Genomic DNA, 24,182 nt, shown 5'->3' on the forward strand with positions numbered 1-24,182 from the left:
TGAGGAGGTTGATGTGATGAGCGTCGACACGGAGGAGATTGTGGACTCGCCACCACAGTCCCTCACGTATGAGAGGCTCGTGGAGGTTGTGACTCGAGCTGTAGCCAAACTAAACAGGCCAGCCGAGAAACAGGACGCTCGCTCTAAAAGCAAATTAGACAATTTTTTTCTGAAATCCAGATCACAACCTTCACGACGGGGCCTTCCTTTTTTCCCTGATCTCCATACCGAGGTTACGAGATCGTGAGAGAAGCCATATTCTTCCCGACTCTTCAGCCCCACTGTGTCGAATTACACTAACGGGGTTGAATGAGAAGGTATATGGGACGATGCCAGCAGTAGAGCAGATTCTTGCGAGCTATCTCTCACCATTCTTGCGAGCTATCTCTCACCATCCTCAGCATCGTCCCTGAAGGCCCCGAAGCTTCCCACCAGGCCGGTTAAGCTGACATCTAACCTGGTTGGGAAAGCTTATACGGCGGCAGGTCAGGCCGGTGCGTGTTTGCACACTATAATGGTGTTGCAAGCATACCAGGCCGACCTGCTAAAAGACCTGGACGACAGGGGGGAAGAGGAATCCGACGTGGTCTCTGAACTGCGTCGGGTCACAGATCTGTCGCTTCGGGCCACCAAGGAAACGGCCAGAGCCATTGGCCGTTCCATGGCAGCACTTGTGGCCATGGAGCAAGACCTGTGGTTGAATCTGTCTGATGCTTACGTGCCTTAGACATGTGGAAGAAACCTTGGTTCCTGTCTCAAGGCCTGTCGTTTATGGCTCCATGTCGTCGCGTAACGCTAACGACAGACGCCTCCCTCATGGGTTGGGGGGCGGTCATGGGTGGTCGCTCTGCCCGAGGTCTGTGGGAAGGCCATCATCTTCTGTGGCACATCAATTGCCTGGAGATGTTGGCTGTGTTTCGAGCTCTAAAACACTTCCTTCCAGACCTAAGGGGACACCATGTGCTTGTCCACACAGACAACACATCGGTGGTCTCCTACATAAATCGGCAGGGGGGTCTGCTCTCGTGCCCCCTTTACAGGTTGGCGCACCAGATCCTCCTGTGGTGTATATCCCTGGGCACCTCAATCAGGAAGCAGACATCTTGTCGAGACAGGGGCTGAGGCCTGGGGAGTGGAGACTCCACCCCGAGGTGGTGGAGCTCCTTTGGGAAGACTTCGGCCAGGCGGAAATGGATCTATTTGCGTTGCAGACACACTGTCCACTCTGGTTCTCCCTCACGCATCCAGCTCCACTTGGGGTGGATACCATGGTGCAGACATGGCCGAGGCTTCGTCTATATGCATTTCCCCTGATTGCTCTGCTCCCGGAAGCTCTGGAGAGAGTACGCCAGAACAGGATCAGTCTATTGATAGTAGCCCCGTTCTGGCCGGCCCGAGTATGGTTCTCGGGCCTTGTGGCTCTCCTCGTCGGCTCTCCACTGGAGATTCCGATCAGGAAGGACCTCCTCTCTCAGGCGGGAGGCACCGTTCTTCACCCCCGCCCGTAGTTATGGAAGCTGTGGGCGTGGCCTCTGAGGGGGCTCAGCTCATAGCATCCAGTCTCTCAACTTATGTCAGCACACATTCATTCGATTCTACAGTCTGGACCTGGCATCTACTCCAGGGTCCCAAGTCCTCTCATCTTGATGTACTCGCCAGATACAAACCAGACAGGGACTTGCTCGTATGGCACAGTGGGTATTATCGTTCCCAAAGCATTCGACGCAGCTCGGGTTCCTGAAGGGGAACGCCTGAGCTTACGTATGTAACCATGGTTCCCCGAAGGGAACGAGACGCTGCGTCTCCTTGCCATATTCGTGCGCTTGACGGATGTGCCTTTATGCTTCCTGGTTGCTCACGTCACCCCACTCGTGACGTCTCGCTTCGCTATTGGACTGATTTCACACATGCTTCAGTACGGTGTCTCGCCGAGGGCATTCCCAAAGCGTTCAACGCAGCGTCTCGTTCCCTTCGGGGAACCATGGTTACATACGCAACCTCAGACGTTATTGTTGTCAAAGCCTAAATCGAGTCAGAAGTCTTCTTTTATTGTGTCAAGTTGCAAGCAATCAAATTTGTGATTTGAGTCCAAGTCAAAGTCATGTGACTCAAGTCCACAACACTGTACTGTAATATTAAAAAAATCTTTCATCTGGCAAATATTACATCTAATACATTAAATATAATCCATTTCACCACAGAAAAAACCAACTGAAAAAAAAAATATAACGTGCTTCGGACAGTCCCAGATTACATTTGTTCAGGTTAGTGGTGAGTCCAGCCCTATGTAGCTCTACTAGCATCCTCAACAGATGGTCTAGTTTAGGGACGTCCATTGCTGTACCTGGATGGCAGCAGTCATAGATAGTTTATCTCCAACCACAAATAAACCTCTGGACCAGCTAATCAATGTCTTTAGTATCACTAGAAACTTCCAGGCAAGTGTTTTTGGGGCAGGTTGGAGCTGAACTCTGCAGGAAAAAATATGCCATTAAACAGATATAATTACAATAATATCAGTATTTTTATGTGTGATTAATCACAGAAACCTGTGTGATTAAATAGTGTAATGTTTCTAATCAATTTACAGCTTTAATTAGCTGTATGTTTTCCATGTGGGGTGTGCCAGACGTCACAGTAAAAGTCAGTGACCTGAATCTCACACAGTCTCAAACAGTGTTGCCCCTGTGTGCCCTGCACAGGTGTGTTTGTGAGTTTATGCCATTTCTACAAGGACATTTATTATTATTTATGCTGCATTGTATCTTTGGTCATGAATAAGGCCATAAATATGTGAGGGGTGTGTGTTTTAGTAAAAACCCAAGTGTGATGGAAACACTTTGGTCTCAGGAAGCAGGAATGACCGTTGGACTCTACTGAGGGACTTTCCTCAATAATGTGAGTGAGTGCAGCACTTATCGAAACAATGCCCCTGTTTTACACCATGACATTGTTTTGGGTCTCATACAGTTTCACCGATTTCCTCTGGTGACGTTAGTGTGTTTATGTGTGTGTGTGTGAGGTAAAGTTTCTTCTTCTCCTCTGTTGACTGAAGGTCAACCAAGAGTCTGGTTCCTACAGTTACACCCTGAGTGCGTGTGTTTTCAAAGCATTAGCTCCAGACTGAGCGCTGAGCAGAAATCCCTTCTCTACGTCTACGCTTTCAGATCTATTTCTGTGTGTGTAGCCTCTTTAAAGTGACCCAATTGTGTGTATGTGAGGAGGACGGTTCGCCCTTGGCTCGCTTCTTGCTTTCTTAACCCCTCCGTTTCTCTCCAACTTTCTTTCTCTCAAACTCTTTTTATTTACAATTTGCATTGCCTGCAGCGTTATCCGTGATCCAGTTACTGCATCCACGAATGTGAGTGACTGTGTGTGTGTGTGTGTCTTGTGATTGTGCATCAGGAGAAAGATCATCAGATATATGCTCTCTCTCTCTCTCTCTCTCTCTCTTTCTGATCTCATAGAGGTGTGGACGCGGTGGATACTCAGCCTGTCTTGGAGAGTCAGTCTCAGGCTGTGTGTGTGTTTGTGTGTGTCAGACAGCAAGCAAGACTGCTTGAGCCCATGGACATGGAATTAAACGTCCGAAGGATTTTATTCACAAGAAAACTGTGTGAATCACTCCAAAGGGCAGGGAACAGTGGTGAAGCTGTTTGAAAGGTGAGTTTATGGTTATTATTCATTCATTTACAACAGCAAATATATTTTTATAGACATAACATTTAGTGACAGCAGCGAGTATTGTTTTTAATGCTTGTGCAGATAGATGTAGGGCATTTAAATAGATATAGAATACTTAAAGATACCTCTTTTAACATTTTTGCTTTCATGTTAATCAGGTTCTTATTGTGACTGTGTTGTGCTGATATGTGTATTTATTGGATTCTGTTTGTATAGACTGAGGCATTGTGGTTTTAGTAAGCTTTAAGATGGCATTTTGAAAGCTTTTTATTTCATAAAATTACTTATGAACATCCAACTCCACACAGCGCATATCTGTGAAACATTTACTGAATATTATTTTTTTTAAATGAATGAGGATATCAATATATTATTTATATAATTTCTGTAAACAAATCTCAATATTTATGTTGTTTTAATAATGTTTGAATATTTTTAATGGTAAACCAAATAATGGTAGTGATTTAAAACAAAACGTTTGTCTTGTAATAACTCTACTGAGTTTGCATGGTTGTGTGTGCTTGGATGTGTAATTATTTGGTACGTAACATTTATATGTTAGAGAGATAAAATACTGGAAATTCACACATTATGTGAATGTGCTGCTTTATTTAAAGTGACTCGCTCGATGAACATACAGTCAGTGTCAAATTATTGTTATATTTCTTGAATCTGTGATGTTTTTTAGATTATCATTTTTCTTCAGCATGCGCACACACACACACACACACACACACACCATGTTATTCAGAGGAAGACCATTTCCACCTCCTGTTGACTGCTCACCCAGCGTGATCATCTGAGGCCAGGCTTCCCTTCCTCCATCACACACACACACACACACACACAGTGCCACTGACCCCTGAAAACACAAGGCTGACCGTAACCTACTTACTACGCAGCTACCAAACGAAGGAATAAATTGCCAGTTAACATTCAAGTTGAAATTGTGAAATGTTGTGACATGAGAGATGGGAAACTAGCACAGCTCAGTATACATGCTGTGGAATGCAGAGTGAGTGTGTGTGTGTGTGTGTGTGTGTGTGTTTTATCAGGGACAATAGCATTCATTTATCATCAAAACTACCTCTAACATTCACACACAGACACAAACACACACTAATGCTACCACTAATGCAGGGCATATCCACGTCCTACGGTCAAATTCACAGCTGGAATAACAGATCACATTTCAAAATGCTAACACACACACATGTTGGGTTTCCATGTGTTATGGGTTCATTTCACAGGTGTAATGGTTTTTATACTGTCCAAACTGTATTTACCTTAGCCTAACCCTATCCCCTCACACAAAACACACTGCATTTTTAGATTTTCAAAATACTTCATTCTGTATGATTTAAAAGCTGTTTTCCTCACGAGGACCAAAAAATGTCCCCACAAGGTCAACATTTACTGGTATTACTATCCTTGTGGGAATATTCATAGTGAATATCAGTACTCACACAGACTTGAGTACAATCATGCAAACAGAAACAGAAAGACAGACAATAATAATTGTCTATCACTAGGATGTATCAGGAGAATTTGCTTTAGATTTGCATCTGCTCTGATGGAGTGTGGCGACATTCATGCATGCAAATCTACAACAAATGCAACTTGTATTTGCCCATATAGTGCACTGTGACAGCAGAGTGTTTACCCTCTCTCCTCTCTTTCTGTCCTTCTTTGAGAAGGAGTGCGAGAGTGAGGGACCCACTTGTTTATTAACGATGTTCTTTTGTGTGGTCCGTCCCGCCCCTCACATCCCAGGACCTGCCACCGAACCTGTTGTCATAACAACAGCTGCCTTCCTGGCGACCCTCACCCCCCAGCCCTCTGTATTGTGTGTATGGAAATGGGGTAAAAAATAATTTCCAGAATTTAGCTAAACTAGATTAATAAATAACAGTAAGTATGTAATGTAGCTGTAATATAACCCTAATCCCAACCCTTAACCTCTGATTGGAATGTTATTTCAATAAACAAATTCATGAATCGTTAGTCTCTATGAGTGCTGTACAGTGATGCAGAATGTAACTGATGAACAGATGTAGGTATATATTTCACAGTCAGAATCTGGGACTGCGGCTATTTGATTTATAAAATAAGGATGAGAGCATTTTGCAATCAGGTTCAGCTGATTAACTTTACTACACTAGGTATCATGAACTAACAATGTACAACAATATAACAGCATTAATGAACTGTTTAATGTTAGTTTATAAATATAATATTGTTTTGTGTTAATTCATTGCCATTCAAAATGAAGTAATATTAATTAGACATGTTTAAAAATCTCTGCCGTTACCAAGACTGCATTTATTTGACCAAAAATACAGTAAAAACAGTAATATTGTGAAATATTACTTATAATAACTGACGTATGTTAAAATGTAATTTATTGCTGTGATCAAAGCTGAATTTTCAGCATCATTACTTCAGTCTTCAGTGTCACATGATCCTTCGCATATCAATTATGCTGATTTGCTACTTTGTTATTATTATTGTTAATCAAAACATTTGTGCATTTTGATGATTCTTTGATTAACAGAAAGTTCAAAATAACAGCATTTATTTGAAATAGAAATCTTTATAAATGTAGAAACAGAAACATTATATATAAATATTTATAATATAGAAACATTATTAATGTTTATACTGTCACTTTTGAACAATTTAATGCATCCTTGTTGAATTAAAGTGTTAAACAAAGTATTAAACTGTAGTATATGTAACAAAATAACATTAGCTTAGATTTTATATATATATATATTGTTGTTCACATATAAATCACGTAACCTTGTTATTTCAGCATTTCACAAACTGAGCCTTATTGTAATACTTCATCAAATTAATTACTTTCGGTTTCATAACACTTACAGCATAATCTGAAAACCCAATCAAACTTTTGTGTTCGTATTTCCAGAGTAGTGCTGTCATTTCCTCCACGATGTTGTAACATTAGCTTTGGTAAACTACAATATGCAAAAATTATATGCAAATGTCCAAACTGAACTTTTAAATAGTGCAGTTTTTCTATTGTATGGTTTATTATATTTTTATTACAATATATGGTGGTGCAAATAATACCGAGCACACAATGGTAGGGATGTCCTCAGTTAACACTAAACACATGTGAACTACACATGTAAGGATATGAGGGCGAATGGGTTCGTGTTTTTCTGTAAAATCTCACCCTCTTCCTGGTAAACGGGGGTCTTGTTCAGTTTGTTTGAGTGATCAGGGATTAGACTGCTGTTTCAAACTCTGAAACTGTGAATGGGGCTGGATTTGTCTGTGTGTGTGTGTGTGTGTGTGCGTGCGTGCGTGCGTGTGTGTGTGTGTGAGAGAGAGAGACTTTAATCCATCAATTCTAACTGACAACAAGCTCTTATAACTTATTCTATAATGCAACACACACGCACACCTGCAAATCCTTATTGAACAACCTATACTGACAGTAATCTAGATTTGTGACATGGTCAAACATTTCTGTATAAATATGTGTGTGCACATGTGTTTGTGTTTGTGTGTGTGTGATGAGCTGTATGCTGGAGCTAAAAGGTGGGTTTCTATTTGGGTCACTGGATATGAATAGCCTGCCGAATGAGGATTGTCAAACTAGTTACTGAGTGTGTGTGTGTGTGTGTGTGTGTGCATGCACGTTAAACTAATGCTCATTAAAAGGTATTATCACTTTCACAGTTGCTTATCATATTGTGTAAATAGCTTTTTTTAGGTGTTCAGAGGGTGTGTGTGTTTAAGGTGTGTTAGAGTCACAAGTACTAGCATGTTGTCTCCTTCTGAATGTGTCCAATGAAAATGTGTCTTTTCAACTCAATTCTGAATCAGCTCAAAGCCACAAATCTGTTTACTTCACACTTACTAATTACCTAGTGAAATACTGAACATTACTCAATCTTTGAGTAACTGTCCACGGTGGGTGACCACAGACGTCTGAATGACAAATGAGATAAGTTCAGACAATGATGTGATGCTGATGTTTGCTTGTTTGTTGGCATGAAAGCTCATTGATGCCTTCATTTCATTGCTCACTCATCACTTGTCAATTTAAATGTTTGCTGTGTTTATTGGTTTGCTGTTAGATAATCAAATACATATATACAAAAAACACTCAAATTGAACAAAATGTACTTCTTAATATATCTTGTAAATAAAAAAGTAATAAATCTAATTAAAAAATATATTTGATTAAAATCTTTTAAATGCTAAAATATGTTACATATAATTATAAGATTTTTTTTTTTTTCAGCCTGTCAGTAACACAGATAACACATGACAGTACGTATGTGTAGCTATGCTATCATCATTCACAGCCTTTTTTTTTTTATTTTTTTTTTATATATATTTATTTATTTTTTTTATTTTTTTATTAATTAATTAATTAAATTTTATATACCCTTTTATTTAACCATACTATGACCGACAAGACCAGGGGACAGAGAAAACAAGAGAGAGAAAGAAAAAAAAAAATAATAATAATAATAATAATAATAATAATTAAAAAAAATAATAATAATAATTATAATGATAATAATAAAAATAATAATAAAAAAAAAAAAAAAAAAGGAATTAGAAAACAAAACAAACAAAAAAAAAAAATTGTGGATAAAGTCAACAGAGAAGGGGGAGAGAGAGAGAGAAAAAAAGAGAATGGGGGATAGAGAGAGAGAGGAAAAAAAAAAAAAAATTTGCTTCGATACCTGCTGACAAAAAGAGAAAACAACAGAAGACACAACAGAAGACACAACATCAGAGAAACTGCAGCAACAACCAACATCTGTATGAATCACAATAAATTCTAAATGTTAAATGTTATTGAGCAACACGCATAACTAATATTACAAAATAAGTTTTGAAGCAACAGCAGATCAGAACAATGTGTGTCTGTGAGCACCCGTTTTTACACCAATGTGAATGCTTGAGTGTACACCTGTGTGTGTGAGCGCGCTTGTGTTCATAAGGTTCCTCCATGTAAATGTTTAATAGTGTGTGTGTGGGGAACAACAGCCCCATCCCGCAAGGCATGAAGCAGGCATGGAAGAGACCCAGGCCCCAAACATCCGGAGGCCCCCCAGGGCACGGGACCCCCAGGGGAACCACCGCAGGGACAACTGCGGCCCCCACCAGAAAAGGGCAGAGGAGAGCCCGAAGGTGGGACATCCGACAGCCACAGTATAGACACCCCAGGGTGCCGTGGCGGCAAGCCCGCAGGCTCCGCCGGCAGCCGACCACACCAGGGCAGACCGAGCCCTGGGCCCGGAGATCCAAGGGCCCCCCACCCCCCAACCGGGGCCCAGCAAGGCCAGTAGGGCCAGGCCCCACCAAGCGACCGCCGAGAGTGGGCCAGCGCTCACCCGAGCATCCTGCCCCGGCGCGAGAAACCACCAACGCACCGGCGGCATCCTCCACCGGCAGGGCATGGTGGTGGGGTGGGGGTCGACTGAGATGATGAGTGAGGTGGAGTCTAAGGCCCGACCTGACACATAGACGTAGACGAACAAGCACACATATACACAAGCATACGTTCCCACCCTCATGCACGCAACGAATATTCTCACCCTCGCCCCACATGTAGACACACAAAAATGGACATGGTACCCACACTCACACTCCCTATATGCACTCTATACTCCTAGATCCAGGCACCACCACCCCCAGAGGGGTAATCAGCGCCCGATCCCGGAGCTGAACCCCCTTCGCTCTGGCGTGGGGACAGGAAGACCACCCCGGTCCCCGCAGCAGCAGAGAAGACCACCAGCTCATCCTCACAGCCCCCGGCCCCGGACAGAGAACAGAGAACAGGGGTGTGAGATAAAAGAAAAAAAAAAAAAAAAAAAAGACCCCATGCTTCACCTCACCCGCTCAAATGTAGTGTTGGTGTGTGTTGTTCTAAGGTGCTTTAAAACAGGGGTGCTTTAAAACAGGGGAGGGGCACCCTCCACAAGCTTGTGTCAGCTCGTCCCCTCCCAAGAGCCCTCAATGTCTATGTGCAACTTAAAATTGAGAAGTGGGCACTGGCACCAGAGGGAAGGCTGAATGAACAGACCGCCCTCCGGATGCCATTCAGTGTGCCCACCCCCAAGGCCCTATATGTATGTGTCATGTGACAGTAACATATAATTATAAGATTAATTATAAAATTATTTTATGAAAATATTTTTAAGAAGTGGCCAATGTTTATATGAAGAAATATAAGTAATTAAAACTTATCAAAAATATTTGTAGTTCTATCATGAAACTCTAGCTGGCTTAGACTGATACTGTAGCTCCTTAACACAATCTTGGTTCATGGTTCATTACCCATAGCAGAGCTGTACAGGAGGAGCTGGAGGATTTCTGACGGCAAAGAAACCCTCCACCTCCTCAGCTCCACCTGTATAGGTCTGCTACTGTTTACAATAGGTCTGATAAATAGCATTTCATATATACAGCAGTATGTCTTATATTCTCACTGTCACACTTCACCAAGGAGCACGGAGCAAGGAACGAGGAGACGAGGAACTTAGCAAGTCTAGAGTCTTTAGTCCAACGGGGAACATAGAGCGCAGGGAAGACATTCAAGAAACGACAAACACTAACTGAAAGGACTGGGGCTTAGAAACACAGGGTAATCAGGGAGAAAGACGAGACACACCTGGAATCAAATTAACAATCAACATGGGTCACAGGGAACACATGGGGAGCAAAACACACACAAAACAGTCCACAATCCTGACATATCGCCCCCCTCCCGGAAGATGTGTCCTCGCACCGTAGTAACATCCAAAGGGGAGGGACGGGCGGGAACTAAGGAGGAGGCTCAGGAGGAGGACGGACAACTGGGAGGGGGTCGGCAGACAGAGACCAGGGAGGTGACGAAGGAGGGAGGAGCCAGGGAAGAGACAGGAGGGACCCGGAGCAGGAGGCGCACAGCTGGACCCAGGCCACAGCCGTGAAGATGGCCCACGGTGGAGCCGACGGAGGGAGGAGCCATGGAGGAGGGATGGCCGCTGACTCCAGGGGGCCGACCAACGGCATGGAGCAGGTGGTGGAGGAGCCCGAGGTGGAGCCGGAGAATCAACGAGCCAGGGGGATACCGAGGATCCGGGGGGCCAGAGTGGAGCCGAGGGCTCTGGCGACAGAGGCGGAGGCGGAGGCCCGGAGATCTGCGGCGGAGCTGGAGCGACTGAGGACCCACGTGGAGCTGAAGGGAGGAAGGAGCCCAACGGAGCCGGTGGGACGGAGCGACGAGGCGCAGCCAGAGGAGAGAAGTCCTGAGGTGATGGTGGGTCGACGCCCGACCAAGGCGGAGCCGGAGGGACGAGGGAGCCCGGTGTAGCTGGTGGATCGATGGGTGACGGTGGAGGCAAGGGAGCTTGGAGCCGAGGTGGAGCCACTGGGTCTATGGGCCGAGGTGGAGTCCGGGCCTCGGAGGCTGGAGGCGGAGGTGAGGGATAGAAGACGAGACACACCTGGAATCAAATTAACAATCAACATGATGGAGAAACTGGGTCACAGGGAACACATGGGGAGCAAAACACACACAAAACAGTCCACAATCCTGACACTCACAACATTTTTTTCTGTGGATGTATTGCAGAAGCTGTTTACTCAGCAGCAGCAGTTCTAGCAGTTCTGTTCTGCCAAGACCAAATACAGTCAAACACGTCATATTTATTACCATGATAAACTATTCTGAGAGCTGTCATGATAAAAATATATATTCTTTTTAATTGCTGAGTAAAAATAAATAAATCTGAAAATGTATTTAGTTTTGCTGTTTGTTAATTAGCAGGTTGATTGTTTTATTTTTTTGCTCATTCTTATGAATATTTAATTCACAAAATCATTTCGATTTCATTTGGATTATTTCAGTAAATCACGAGATCATTTATCTGCACATTAGCTAGTTAGTCAGTAGTTAATTAGTGTGTGTTTATTCTTATGTTTTCTGTTTATATTTATTTAATTATTTTCTAAAGACAGTCATGATATCTAATATCTATATATAATATCTCTCTCTCTCTCTCTTTCTCTCTCTATATATATATATATATATATATATATATATATAATTAGATATAATGAATGATCTAAAATAACTAGCGAGTTTAAGGTGTATTATTTAATCAGGCTCATTAGTGGGCAGGAATAAATCTCCCTGACTGATAGTGTGTGATGAAGTGGCTGTGGTGTATTGTTTGTTTGAGAGCATTTCTATGAGAGCTGAGGGGGGCTGTCTTTATGTGGGGTTGTTCTCAGCTATTGATCAGGCCTGAACCCCTGCTACTGTTTCAATGTGTGTGTGTGTGTGTGTGTGTGTGTGAGAGAGAGAGAGAGTATCAAGTCAAGTCAAGTCTGCTTTATTGTCAATTCTTCCACATGTACGTCACATACATACAGAGAATTGAAATTGCGTTACTCTCAGACCCTTGGTGCATACAGTTAACATTTAAGACACTGACAGATGTTCAAATATGGATAAATACAGTTTAAACATATGTACATACAACTATACAGATATACAAATGAGGACACTGTAGAAAAATAAAGAAAGAGATAGATAAAGTGGCATAAGGCACATGGCAGATAGATTGCAAACCAGTTAAATTAAACAAAACTGTGCAGATATATGTGTATATGTATAGAGTGAATATATATAGTGCAAGAGGAGCTTATCAGTCTGAGGACATTGTAGAAAAATTAAAAAGGAGATAAATAAAGTGACATAAGGCACATGGCAGAATAGATAGAGTGCAAACCAGTTAAATAAAACAAAACTGTGCAGATATATGTGTAGTGCAAGAAGAGCTTCTTGCACGCAAGTATGTGTGTGTGTGTGTGTGTGTGTGAGAGAGAGAGAGAGAGAGAGAGAGAGAGTTAGCTCACTGTGAACCTGCTGACTAACGCAAGTTAGTTCGCAACTTGCTACCATTTTCTCTCTTTCTTTTTCATTCCAGGGCCCTGTTCCAAAACCTAGTGAGCCGCCTAGGTAGACAACATTTTAAGCCATCATAGGTGTGATCCTGATGTGAAATTATAACATAATTATGATTCAGTCTAAGAGGCATTCTCTTGCCACATGTAACCTTTGTAGAGAAGACAATGCCAGACAATGACAAAAGATAATGAACTGCAACCAAGAATATACTTAAATGTGAATCTAATGTAATGTTTTAAGACATTTATTGCATGTTAATTATAGTTATAGTTTAAATGCAATTAGCTGAACTTTAGAATGCTTGTTTTGACCCACTCACATTTTTATATGTCATTTAATTAAATGCATTGTTTTTGAAATATGGTTAAAGTGTACACATTCATTACAAAGATTGGCACTTCTCTTCAATTTAGAGAAATCTATCAAACTCATCTATCCAAGATGATGCAAGAGAAATGTTAAATACAAATAATTTCTTAACAAATTGCATTGGAAAAATAAATAAATATACTGCACACTGTAAAATGTTTTTACATTAACTCATCAAATTAAGTTGAACAATTTCAAACTTTTTATTAGTTATATGAAATTAAACTTGATTTTTAAGTTAGTTTAATGTAATTTAAGTTAAAAAATGACTTGTACAACCAAGATGGCATACTTTAGATGTACTTTTATAATTTAAGACAGCAATTGAACTTAAGAATGAATGTTTACCAATTGTTGTGTGTGCTATGTATTTTATCTTTATTAGAGTGATGCTAATACCAAACATTGTGCAAATGAAGTGTGTATAATGTCTCTTGTGTGTGTCAAATGAAGAGTACCATTTGAATAACGCAAAGTATTGCTGCCTATCTAGAGTGTTCATCATCGCTCACTTAAGTTCGATTTCAATTAGAATTCTTCCTGAAGCAGAGACTGTCAGAAGTTCATCAGAGGCAAAAAATTATTTGCAATTAATCATCTGTCAGTGAGCAGTGAACATGTCACAGAAAACAAAGACTAGGCCCGATGAAAGGAACCTTTCATAATTCCCAAAATTTGTCTCAAGACAGCCAGAATCAAACAGTGTCAAAGCTTTGGTGTCGAAGTTTTGTTGTGCCAAAAGAGAAATACTTAAAATAAGTCACATGACAAAAAATAATTGAGTAAATTAATAAACACTGTAAGACAAACAAGCAAAAACAAAACCCAGGAGTTCATAGGAATTCAAAAGAGAAAGCGAGAGAGAGAGAGAGACAGAGAGACAGAGAGAGAGAGAGAGAGAGAGAGAGGCATTCTGTGGAAGTCTGAGCTGCTAATTTGTTGCAGTGGGAGTGTAACGGGGCGAACAAGACGTGAAACGTGTGGCTCCAAGTGCAAGCTTTTATTCATAAACATAGTCAGTAAACAGGCAGGGTCAAACAACGGCAAGCAGGTATGGTACGGGCAAGACACAGAGCTAGCGAGAGTCGACGATCGGCGAACAATATCCAACAGGGCAAGGCAGAGAGATAATCCAGGAATACGAGCAGTAGTCCAAGAGAGGTGCAAACAGAGTCCAAACGGCAAAGCAAAGGGTAAATCCAGGAAACACAGGCAAGAATCAAAACACAAGAAAAACACACAAGGCAACAAAGTGGGTTCCGTATCGCAGCTAAAACTAGGAGAGTTATAAATGCAGAACAATACTGGAACTAAACAGAAAAACACAGAATGGCTCGGTAAGGCAGCTAACACTAGGGGAGTGATAAACGCAATACAATACTCGGCAGAGAGGAAGAGGAAGTCCATGGTTTATGTAGGGTGTGTGATCAGTGCAATCAGCTGTGTGTCGTCAGTGCAATGGATGATGGGAATTGTAGTCTGAGGTGGCGTGCAACAGTTAGTGTGGTGCAAGAGTCCATGTGGTGAGCGAGTGACCTCTGGTGGTGAGTTAACGGAAGTTCATAGACCAGATTCATAACAGGGAGAGGGAGGAGCCACAGGGAGGGAGATTTGGGAAGGGAATATAGAAGTGCTCAATGTGTGAGAGACAGGCAGACCGTCAGGACCGTTGTGGTGCGGCTCAGAGCTTATGAGTGTGTGAACCGAGGATTTACTGAATGTGTGTGTGTGCAGATAGCCTCAGTATCACTCAACAGACGGCCCTATACTGCGTGTCTCAGGGAGAATGTAAAGTGAACTGAAGGATTAGAGGAGTGTGTTGTGTGTGTGTGGCACTGCTGTGGAATACTAACTGGATATGTGATCAAATCTGGATCGAGCTGCAATGCCTACGGGTAAGGATCACACTTGCATGCAGCATATAAACAGAAAATAAGTCTTTGTTGTTACTGTTATTGTGTTAGTGTGTTTTATTGTACTTTTGTGTGCACTTGGTTTCTATAGATATGTTGGTCATGTGTTTTATGTGCAGAATCTTTATGATTATATGTGTCTTTATGGCTTCTAAAGTCATATCAGCTCTCAAAAGCTCCCTGTGAATGTGTGACAACATTTGAACACTTCTCTGATTGATGTCTGAGCTGCTGTGTTTAAACTCCCCGAGTCCTGCCGTTAGGGCACTCTCTGTTTAACTAAATGTCTCTCTCTCTCTGTGTGTGTGTATGTTGGCAGGTTGTGAACTGAGAGTATTTATTTGGCTTGGTTTGTGCTGGTGGGCTCTTGTACCAAACAGAAGTCCTCTATACAACCTCAACTGACTGAAATGTTTATAAGTGCATACATATATGTGTGTGGGTTGGTTAACTTAACTATACTTTAGGCACAAAATTGTGTCCAGACATTACACAGATCTGACCAAACCTTTATTTGAAGACACTGTCAAAGGTACATGTTATTCATTAAATAAAGTAAATATTAAATAGCTCTTTTAAAGGTAGTGTTTGGGCTGTTTAGAGTCATTATAAATAGATTTAAATAGCTAAGTATATGTGTGTGTTGTCATGAGCATGTGATTGATAGGATTTTACATGTATGTGAATGGTATTACACTGATTTGTAAATAAAACAGATTATTGGAATATGTTAATACGGTAACACTTTATATTAGGGTCTGTTAACTAGCTGTTATTAGCATGCATATTACTAGAATATTAGCCATTTATTAGTAGTAATTAAGCACATATTAATGCCTTATTCTACATCCCTAATCCTACCCAATACCTAAACTTAACAACTACCTTACTAACTATTAATAAGCAGCTAATTAGGAGTTTATTGAAGGAAAAGTCGTAGTTAATAGTGAATAAGTGTTCCCTATTCTAACCGGCAATACTATTTCAGTCCTATTTCAAATTTCCGTTTAATTCAGTGTTATTTGTGTAATTTACTAGCATTTTCTGGGTTAAAATTGTTTGAAAGTCAATCATCCACTTTTTTCTTTTTTTCAGTGTAGATGTAATGAGTAAGGGTATGTTTCAGTTATGTTGTCGTTGTGAGGAAACCTTTCACTCTCTGTCGCTCTCCCCCACCCCTGACCTAAATTAGTCCCCCATGGGTTGAGGGTTGAGGGGGGATAATAACAGTTTAGAGTCTGCTTTAGACAATACCAGCACCCCCTCGGGACATCTGTCCCTAAAGTAATACATCCCCCGGGACGCAACCCAGCTGGAGAGAGCGAGAAAGAGTTTGAAGCGTGTGTTTGAAAGATGGTATGGTGAAAACCTGTCAGAGCTTATTTGCGGATAACAATTACTTGTTTCAAAAGTTCAAAAAGTAGTCATTCTAGGGGGTTTACCTTGCCTTATCCAGAGCTTCTCGTTAGAAATTGTATTTTAAAAGTACACTATACCTTTAGGGGTACACCTTTGTACCTTATTTACCCCTAAAATGTTCAACATAGTACCTTAAAGGTATTACTACTCTAAGGTACTAATATGCACCATTTTAATCTAACAGTGTACTTTTTCCTCAAATTAGGAAATTGCCAAAACCTGTTCATTTGCATTCTTTGAGCATTTGTGTTCTGGGGTTATAAATGCATGCCGTATATAAATGTCACTTTTAGGTTTCTCTGAAGCAAATCTGTCTCAATGAAATCTAATCTGTGGGCAGTGGGTCACGGGCGAAAATTCCCCCCGTGTGTGTGTGTGTGTTAGTATGTTCATTCATGCAGGTTAAGTCCCTTTGTTACATCTTATTCTTTAAATGCATTCAGTACTCTAAGGGAACTTCTTACCAGCCTGTCAGTAATTTGCTTGTTATAAATGTGTAATTAACACATTGTTTTTAAATGTGTATGTTATGTTATACAAGGGATGTGAAAAAAACTAATCGTTCATGTTAATGACATCACACTGCTGCTGTCTGGGAATAGAAGCACATCAATAAATATCCTGATCCTCCAGACATAGTTCAGATGTCATACCGGACTGAAGCGCTTTGCAGATGACTGCAAAGATCATCAGACAAAGTCTGATATATGGTCATCCATCCATCATGAGTGTGAATGGGTCTGTCCCTCTCCCGTACAGAATAGTATTTGTGGTTGATAAATTGATATATAGGATTTTCCTTGGATTGCAGTCAGACTGCTTTGTCTTTTGCAGTATGTGTTATAGTAGATAGAGGGATTGTCTACAAATAAAACATGGAAAAAGAAAGAAATAATTATCTTTCTCTTCAGTGTGCATCTGCAGTCTTAAAGGTGCTTCAAAAGGTTCTTCAAGCGATGCCATAGAAGAACCATTTTTGGTTCCACAAACAACCATTCAGTCAAAGGTTCTTTAAAGAACCATCTCTTGCTTACCTTTTTATAATCTGAAGAACCTTATTCGCCACAAATAACCTTTTGTGAACCAGAAAGGTTCTTCAGATGTTAAAGGTTCTTTATGGAACCATTTAGACAAAAAGGTTATTCTATGGCATCGTGAAGCACCTTTATTTTTAAGAGTGTGGTTGTTACAAAGTAACTGAAGTGATGCATGTTCTGAGTTAGAATGTCCAGCTCTGAGAATATTCTACAATCAGAACTTGAGTCAGTTAGTCTGATGATTTCTGGGAGATAATGAGGCTGGTCTGATTGCAGGAAATGGGCAGTGAAGAAGAGCTATTTATAAAGATGTTATTACACTAAGTCATTATGTTTGATTGAGAGATAAGCAAGGATTTTTTTCTCAGGGATTCTCAGTCCTGGAGTAGATGAGAAGTTTGAAGTTTGGGAATGTTTTCGGCATGTTATGAATCCGTCACAGGCATTCTAGCTCCAGAAGTCGTGGTGGAGTTCCTACATGTTTCAGAGACCAGAATAGAATTTGTGTTGCTTGTGTGAGTGTGTGTGTGCTGCTCTCGTGCAGTTGGGCTGGAGAGAATTAATCCCATTGGTTATGGACACACAGCGCTTGGCTGCAAAACACACATTGTCATGGAGATATCAAGACCATGAGAGCTTTGTGTAATTTGCACATGTGTCCGATTCTTTTTATGTTCGGTGATCAGAGTTTTCTTAAAGCTAATGTGACAGTGTAAAATCTTGGTTTGTGTGTGCATGTTTCATGCTGTAGGATTCATTTATAATGAATACACACAAATGCCAGTGTTTGAGACATGAAACAGCAGAAAAAGGTATATTTTTAAAAGTAATATAGCGTAGTTTTTCATGAAAATCTGTCAATGATGCACATGTGGAAATTAATTAGCAAACTGACGTGCATATTTGCTTCCACAAATGAAAAGGAGGTTATCAGACTGAATCCACCATTAAACGATTGACCTTATCTGTCTGAGCAGATAGACAAATCTAATATAAAAACGGGCACTCGATACCAAAAAGTGAAAACATGCGTGTAAGCAAACACTACTAATAATTCAGGAAATATTCGATCAGAATTATGTCATAGTTTGCTTTACTGTCTTGTTTTTCAAACCCTGGATTTTTTTTTTTTTTTACAAACACAAAAGGAAATCTTAGGCATCATAAAAGTACCATAAAATAATCATAAAAGTAGTCCATATAAATCATGTGGTGAATTAGAAGTTGCCTGAAGCCATAGTTTGTGTGAAGAACAGACCGAAGGTCACTGATAATCTTTCCCTCTGCTCAAGCTCCAAAATATCATTTACAGTATAAATGCACTATCAACTAGAAAACAGCAGCTAAATTTCTCCCTTTTGTGTTTCATGGATGAACAAAAACAATATGAGATTGTAAATGAGTAACAGAATTGTAATTTATGAGCACACCCATGTTTTTTTATCAGAATGGTAAAATTGTTACACCACAAAACATATGGCAGCAGCATTTCATAAGAACTTAATTTAGTGCTCAACGAGCCGTTTAACAATCATCTGCAGTCAACCATCTTTAATATATTTAATGCTTTGATGTTCTCACAAGCTTCTAATTTCAGTTCCTGCAATAGTTTCCAGTGGAGCACAGTTCACTGGCCAGAACAAAAACACACACAAAAGCTCACATTCTCTACAGATGGACATGTGTGATGTAACATTACTTACAGTTTTACCTTGTATTCACGTCACACTACATTATAGCATAAATAATATTAGTTGCACACTTTGTTTTTACATTTGATTGCACATATCTGAAAAGTGACCATTATGCAGACAAGTAGAGTCATTCCTACTCAAGTTGGAGTATTTGACATGTTTATGATCGTGTGTTTGGGAATGATTATGTATGCTTACTGTACAGTATGTGCGGTCAGGAACTGCTTACTGTGCATAATGACAGGGCGGAAATGTACACAGATTGCAGTTACATTTACATTTAGTCATTTGGCAGACGCTTTTATCCAACGCGACTTACAATTGGGGAATACAAAAAGCGATTCATCTTGAAGAGGCAATCAGACAGAGGAAGTGCTCGTAACACCAAGTCTCAGTCATTGTTCAAATAAGTACAAGCTAGTAGGTGGAGAGAAAGATAGAGGGAAAGTTTTTTTTTTTTTGAGTTTAGGATGAAGTCAAGTACTGCCGAAAGAGATGAGTTTTCAGTTGTTGCTTGAAGGTTGCCAGGGATCCGGCATTCCGGATAGGGGTGGGAAGATTATTCCACCAGCCAGGAATGGTGAACGAGAATGTTCTGGAGAGTGATTTTGAGCCTCTCTGTGATGGTACCACAAGGTGTCGCTCACTAGCAGATCTCAAACTTCTGGAGGGGATGTAGGTTCGTAATAGTGAGTGGAAGTAGGAGGGTGCTGAGCCTGTGGTAGTTCTGTACGCAAGCATCAGTGTCTTGAACTGGATGCGAGCTGCCACTGGTAGCCAGTGCAAGGAGATGAAGAGAGGTGTAACATGCGCTCTTTTGGGCTCGTTGAAGATCAGTCGTGCCGCTACATTCTGAATCATTTGTAGAGGTTTGATTGTGTTTGATGGCAGACCAGCCAGAAGAGCATTGCAGTAGTCCAGTCTAGAAACAACAAGGGCCTGGACAAGAAGTTGCGCAGCATGCTCTGTCAGAAAGGGCCTGATCTTTCTGAAGTTGTGTAATGCAAACCTGTAGGATCGAATTGTGATTGTTATGTAATGCAAACCTGCAGGATCGAGCAGTCTTTGCAATGTGCTCTTTGAAGGTCAGCTGGTCATCAAAGATTACACCAAAATTTCTGACCGAAGTTGATGGGGTAATCATTGATGAGCCTAACTGAATGGTAAAGTCATGCTGTAGAGTCGGAGTGGCAGGGAAGACCAGAAGTTCCGTCTTTGCCAGGTTGAGCTGTAGGTGATGTTCTTTCATCCATGCTGAGATGTCCGCCAGGCAGCCTGAGATCCGTGCAGCTACCGTTGGGTCATCTGGTTGAAAAGAGAGATAGAGCTGTGTGTCATCGGCGTAGCAGTGATAGGAGAAGCCATGTGCATGTATGATGGGACCCAGCGATGTAGTGTATGTGGAGAAGAGGAGGGGTCCAAGAACCGATCCCTGAGGAACTCCAGTGACCAGTTGATGTGGTTTGGATACCTCCCCTCCCCAGGCCACCCTGAAGGATCTACCGGTGAGATAGGATTCAAACCAGCGAAGTGGAATCCCAGTTATATGACTATATCTCTGTAAAACAGTAAACGACTGGGTGGGAGTACTATATAGTTTTTTTATGTTTATGTAGTTTTGCGTTCATTTTGCTAAGGCTAGTATCACTATTACTATTAGGATTACAATTTGTTCAATATTGTTTACATTGGAATGCAATTCATTACAGCACAGTTTGTGCTACAGACATGAATAATACTTCATATGTCTTCTTGAAGGAAGGTGTGCTGTTACATTTCCAAGCAATGCGATTTGGTAAAAAGTGGGGGGGGGGGGGGGGGGCATAACTATTTAGACAGCATACATATCATAAACTTGAGGGAAGGCTTTGGCTAGGTAATTCATACATTTTTCTCATTTAAGTAGCAAAGTGTGTAAAAGATTGTGTTTATCTCATTTACTATGAATTAATTAAACTGTATATCTGCATTATATAAGTCGCCATTATATCAGCCATTGCAAACCCCATGCTTGTTGACCACTAGTGTGTTTTTTAGATTAAATATAGGTTTAAATTGGACAGAAAGGCCTCAGGAAACGCTCAGCTGTACCGCTTATTTTACATCGTTTATTGACATCCAGCTATATATAAACACACACACATGACTTAAGTTTGGGAGTCTCTCAAAATCTCTTTCTCCCTCAGTAAACTATAAAAGCTTCACGTTCACAGGGCTGAACTCCTTCAACCCGCTGAATGTGTGTGTAACTGTAAAACGTGCACCATTCATCTGAAGAGGGCTGTTGGGGGGACTATTTGATGTTGTCTGTCTGATGAGTGGATGAGAGCGAGGCACAGTGTGTGTGTGTGTGTGTGTGTGAGAGAGAGGTCTTTGTCCTTTAGTCTCCTCTGAATTATGTCATGTTTGAGTCTCCCAGCGGTAGCGCTCAGAGGGGGGCAGACGGGGCTTAATCCGCCTTAAACCCCCCGAGTTACTCTCGCCCCTTTCTTCACTCTCCATCTATCGTTCACTGTGAGGAATGGATCTGTGTCTAAGCCAGCATTGTGATATGAAGGAGAGAGTGGGAAATTGGAGACCAGCTGCCCACCTTTTGGTTTTACCTCTGAGTCAGATTGTGTGAGCAGCGAAGCTTCTTGAGACCTACTTCTCAAGCTTCATAAGTCACATTCATGGTATGTTACATCACTGTTTCAATACGCAAGTAAACAGTGCTGATTAAGACTAATTATTTTGACGCCCGATTAATCGCATGAGTACTAGACCGATTAAATGACTAATCGTCGATTATTTCACTGATTGTTGTGTGTTTATTTTGTTACTGAGGGGAAAAGTGTAGCATACACATTCATCTTAACGCCGCTCTCATCAGTTTCAGGATGTTCGCTAACAGTAAATTCCTGCTTGTGGATATCAAACTTCTTTTTACCTTTTACCGAAGAACGCAAAAAACTTATCTTTGAGAATATCGGGGCCTTTACACATGACAGCATTTTTTTTATTCGTAGTTTTGTATAACTTTCCCACACTCGACTGCCTCGCTCAAACTGTGTTATTACAGGCCTTTACATTATGTCACATGAGATAAAATGTCTATTCGACAGTTTTTCTTAATTGTTGACATTGTTGGTAATATCGACTAATCAATAATATTCCAAGACTAATCATTAATTTCAGCCCCTATTTAAGACAAGCATTGTTTTAATGTTGCTCAAACTTCAGCACATAACTCATCCCACACATAATGGATAACACTTAATAATCAGCACTGAATTGTCTTAATGATTCTTGCATTATGAATAATAAAACTAGAGAAAAAAATCCAATGGACTTATTTTAAAGTAAGGACCTGGGTCTCTAATATCATAGAGACTTAAGGTGCAATAATCTAGCCATGTGTTAGCAATCACACAGATTGCACTAGCATACAGCAATGCAGTAACAACCACTCAGAGCATCCTTGCTATTTTCATAAATAGCTTATTAAGGAACTAATTTTGTAATTTTCCAGCAATCATCCAGCCCTAGCAACCACCTAGAAATGCCCTAGAAATCAGCCAGAACAGCTATGACATACCAACAAAAATGTTACCTTATATCACTACTTCCGCAGATCAAAGGGTAAATACACATAAAGAACACTGGATTTAGCTGTAATTTAACCTGGTGAAACCCAGAATCTTCTGCTAAATAAACTGAAGGCTTAGTGTGTTAATGGGTTTGGTTGCAATGATCAAAGTAAACATGATCTTATACAAATGTCTTTACATTTACCACACACACACACACACACACAGTCACACCTATTTTCTTCTTACACCATTGCTTGGTTTTCAGTTACCCCTGAGCTTCATACACAGCTCCCTGTAGTCTTTGAAGTCCAACAGCACCTGCCATGCTTGTGTTTACATATGAGTATGTGGTTGTAAAGGTATGGCAGCTGATTTTTCTTACAGGGCATATCAGTGACACTTACAATGTGTGTGTGTGTGTGTGTGTGTGTGTGTGTGTGTGTGTGTGTGTGTGTGTATGTGTGTGTGTGTGTGTGTGTGTGTGAAACATGTGGACAAACAATAGTAGGTCCTGTCATGTGATAGTTGGCGTTTCTCTGGAACAGGAAACATAGTCTATGCAAATACACATATAAAGCACAAGCAATTGTCCATGTTTCTCACAATTCAGTGATTAGTTTGCATGAGCTCAGACTGTGTCTGCAGTAAAGCAGTCAGTCCGATCCTGACAAATACCACATTAGGCTTTTTTTTTTTTTTTTTTTTTTTTTTTTTTGAATGCTAAGGATTCATATAATCAGATAAAATGGAAAACGCTAATATTTCAGAGCCAGAGCAAATACCCAAATTACTTTAACAGCAAGTTATATCTCATTCACAATAACAATAAACATTACTATGGAATTTAATATTCTTTCTAATTCAATGAGTCCACACCGCAACTATAACAATAAGAAATATTATCATTGGAATCCCTTTCAGGATTTTTTTTTTCCAGTTGATGAATGATAAAAACACTAACAGCCAATCAGAATCCACACGAATATAAAGAGCTTGAGAATTTAAAGCGGCAGATGACAGCACTGCAGTACACACTTATAATAAATATAGCACATTTGTGTAGACATTAATATAATTCTTGGTGTGAACGGGCCTTTACAACAAAGAAATTTAACCTGTAGATGATAACCATTGCATAGTGATTAATATTTTAAATTTGCCATGTTTTGATATTTTATTCATAAGAAAGTGATTTTTTGTGCCACTTTTGGTTAGGAATGGCAACAAAATATTTGGAATGTAATAGGCGCACCGCCACTTCTCAATGGACCATCTTCTAAATCGATACTAAAAATATACTAAGATTATTAACCAAAACCAAATCCACCATAACAACATGGAACAGCACTGTTTTCTAGTTCAGTGGAGTTTCACGAGATCGAGGCCATCAGGCTCATTTATTGAAAGTGCATTATGTCCAGCAGGTAGCTTTTAATTCTTAAAATCCTTATCCCACCCCATCTTAGTTGTCCTCACCAGCTAGAAGCCGAAAACGAGGGATAGATGGTATATTAATAGCACTGTACAGGTACAGTGTATCAGCACAG

The 24,182-nt window shown here is 40.6% G+C and overlaps 1 protein-coding gene across 1 annotated transcript in view; it reads left to right on the forward strand.

The window, feature by feature from the left end:
* Nucleotides 1-3,090: 3,090 nt before the first annotated feature.
* LOC306860916 (pleckstrin homology domain-containing family G member 1-like) overlaps nucleotides 3,091-24,182 on the forward strand; it is a 48,692-nt gene continuing 27,600 nt past the window's right edge. The window contains exon 1 of the mRNA XM_079402939.1: nucleotides 3,091-3,663. The gene's annotated coding sequence lies outside the window, so the exon portion shown is untranslated. The remainder of the gene's footprint in view (nucleotides 3,664-24,182) is intronic.

Source organism: Barbus barbus (genome assembly GCF_936440315.1).
Source record: "Barbus barbus genome assembly, chromosome: 41".
In the NCBI taxonomy this organism is placed as follows: Eukaryota; Metazoa; Chordata; class Actinopteri; order Cypriniformes; family Cyprinidae; genus Barbus; species Barbus barbus.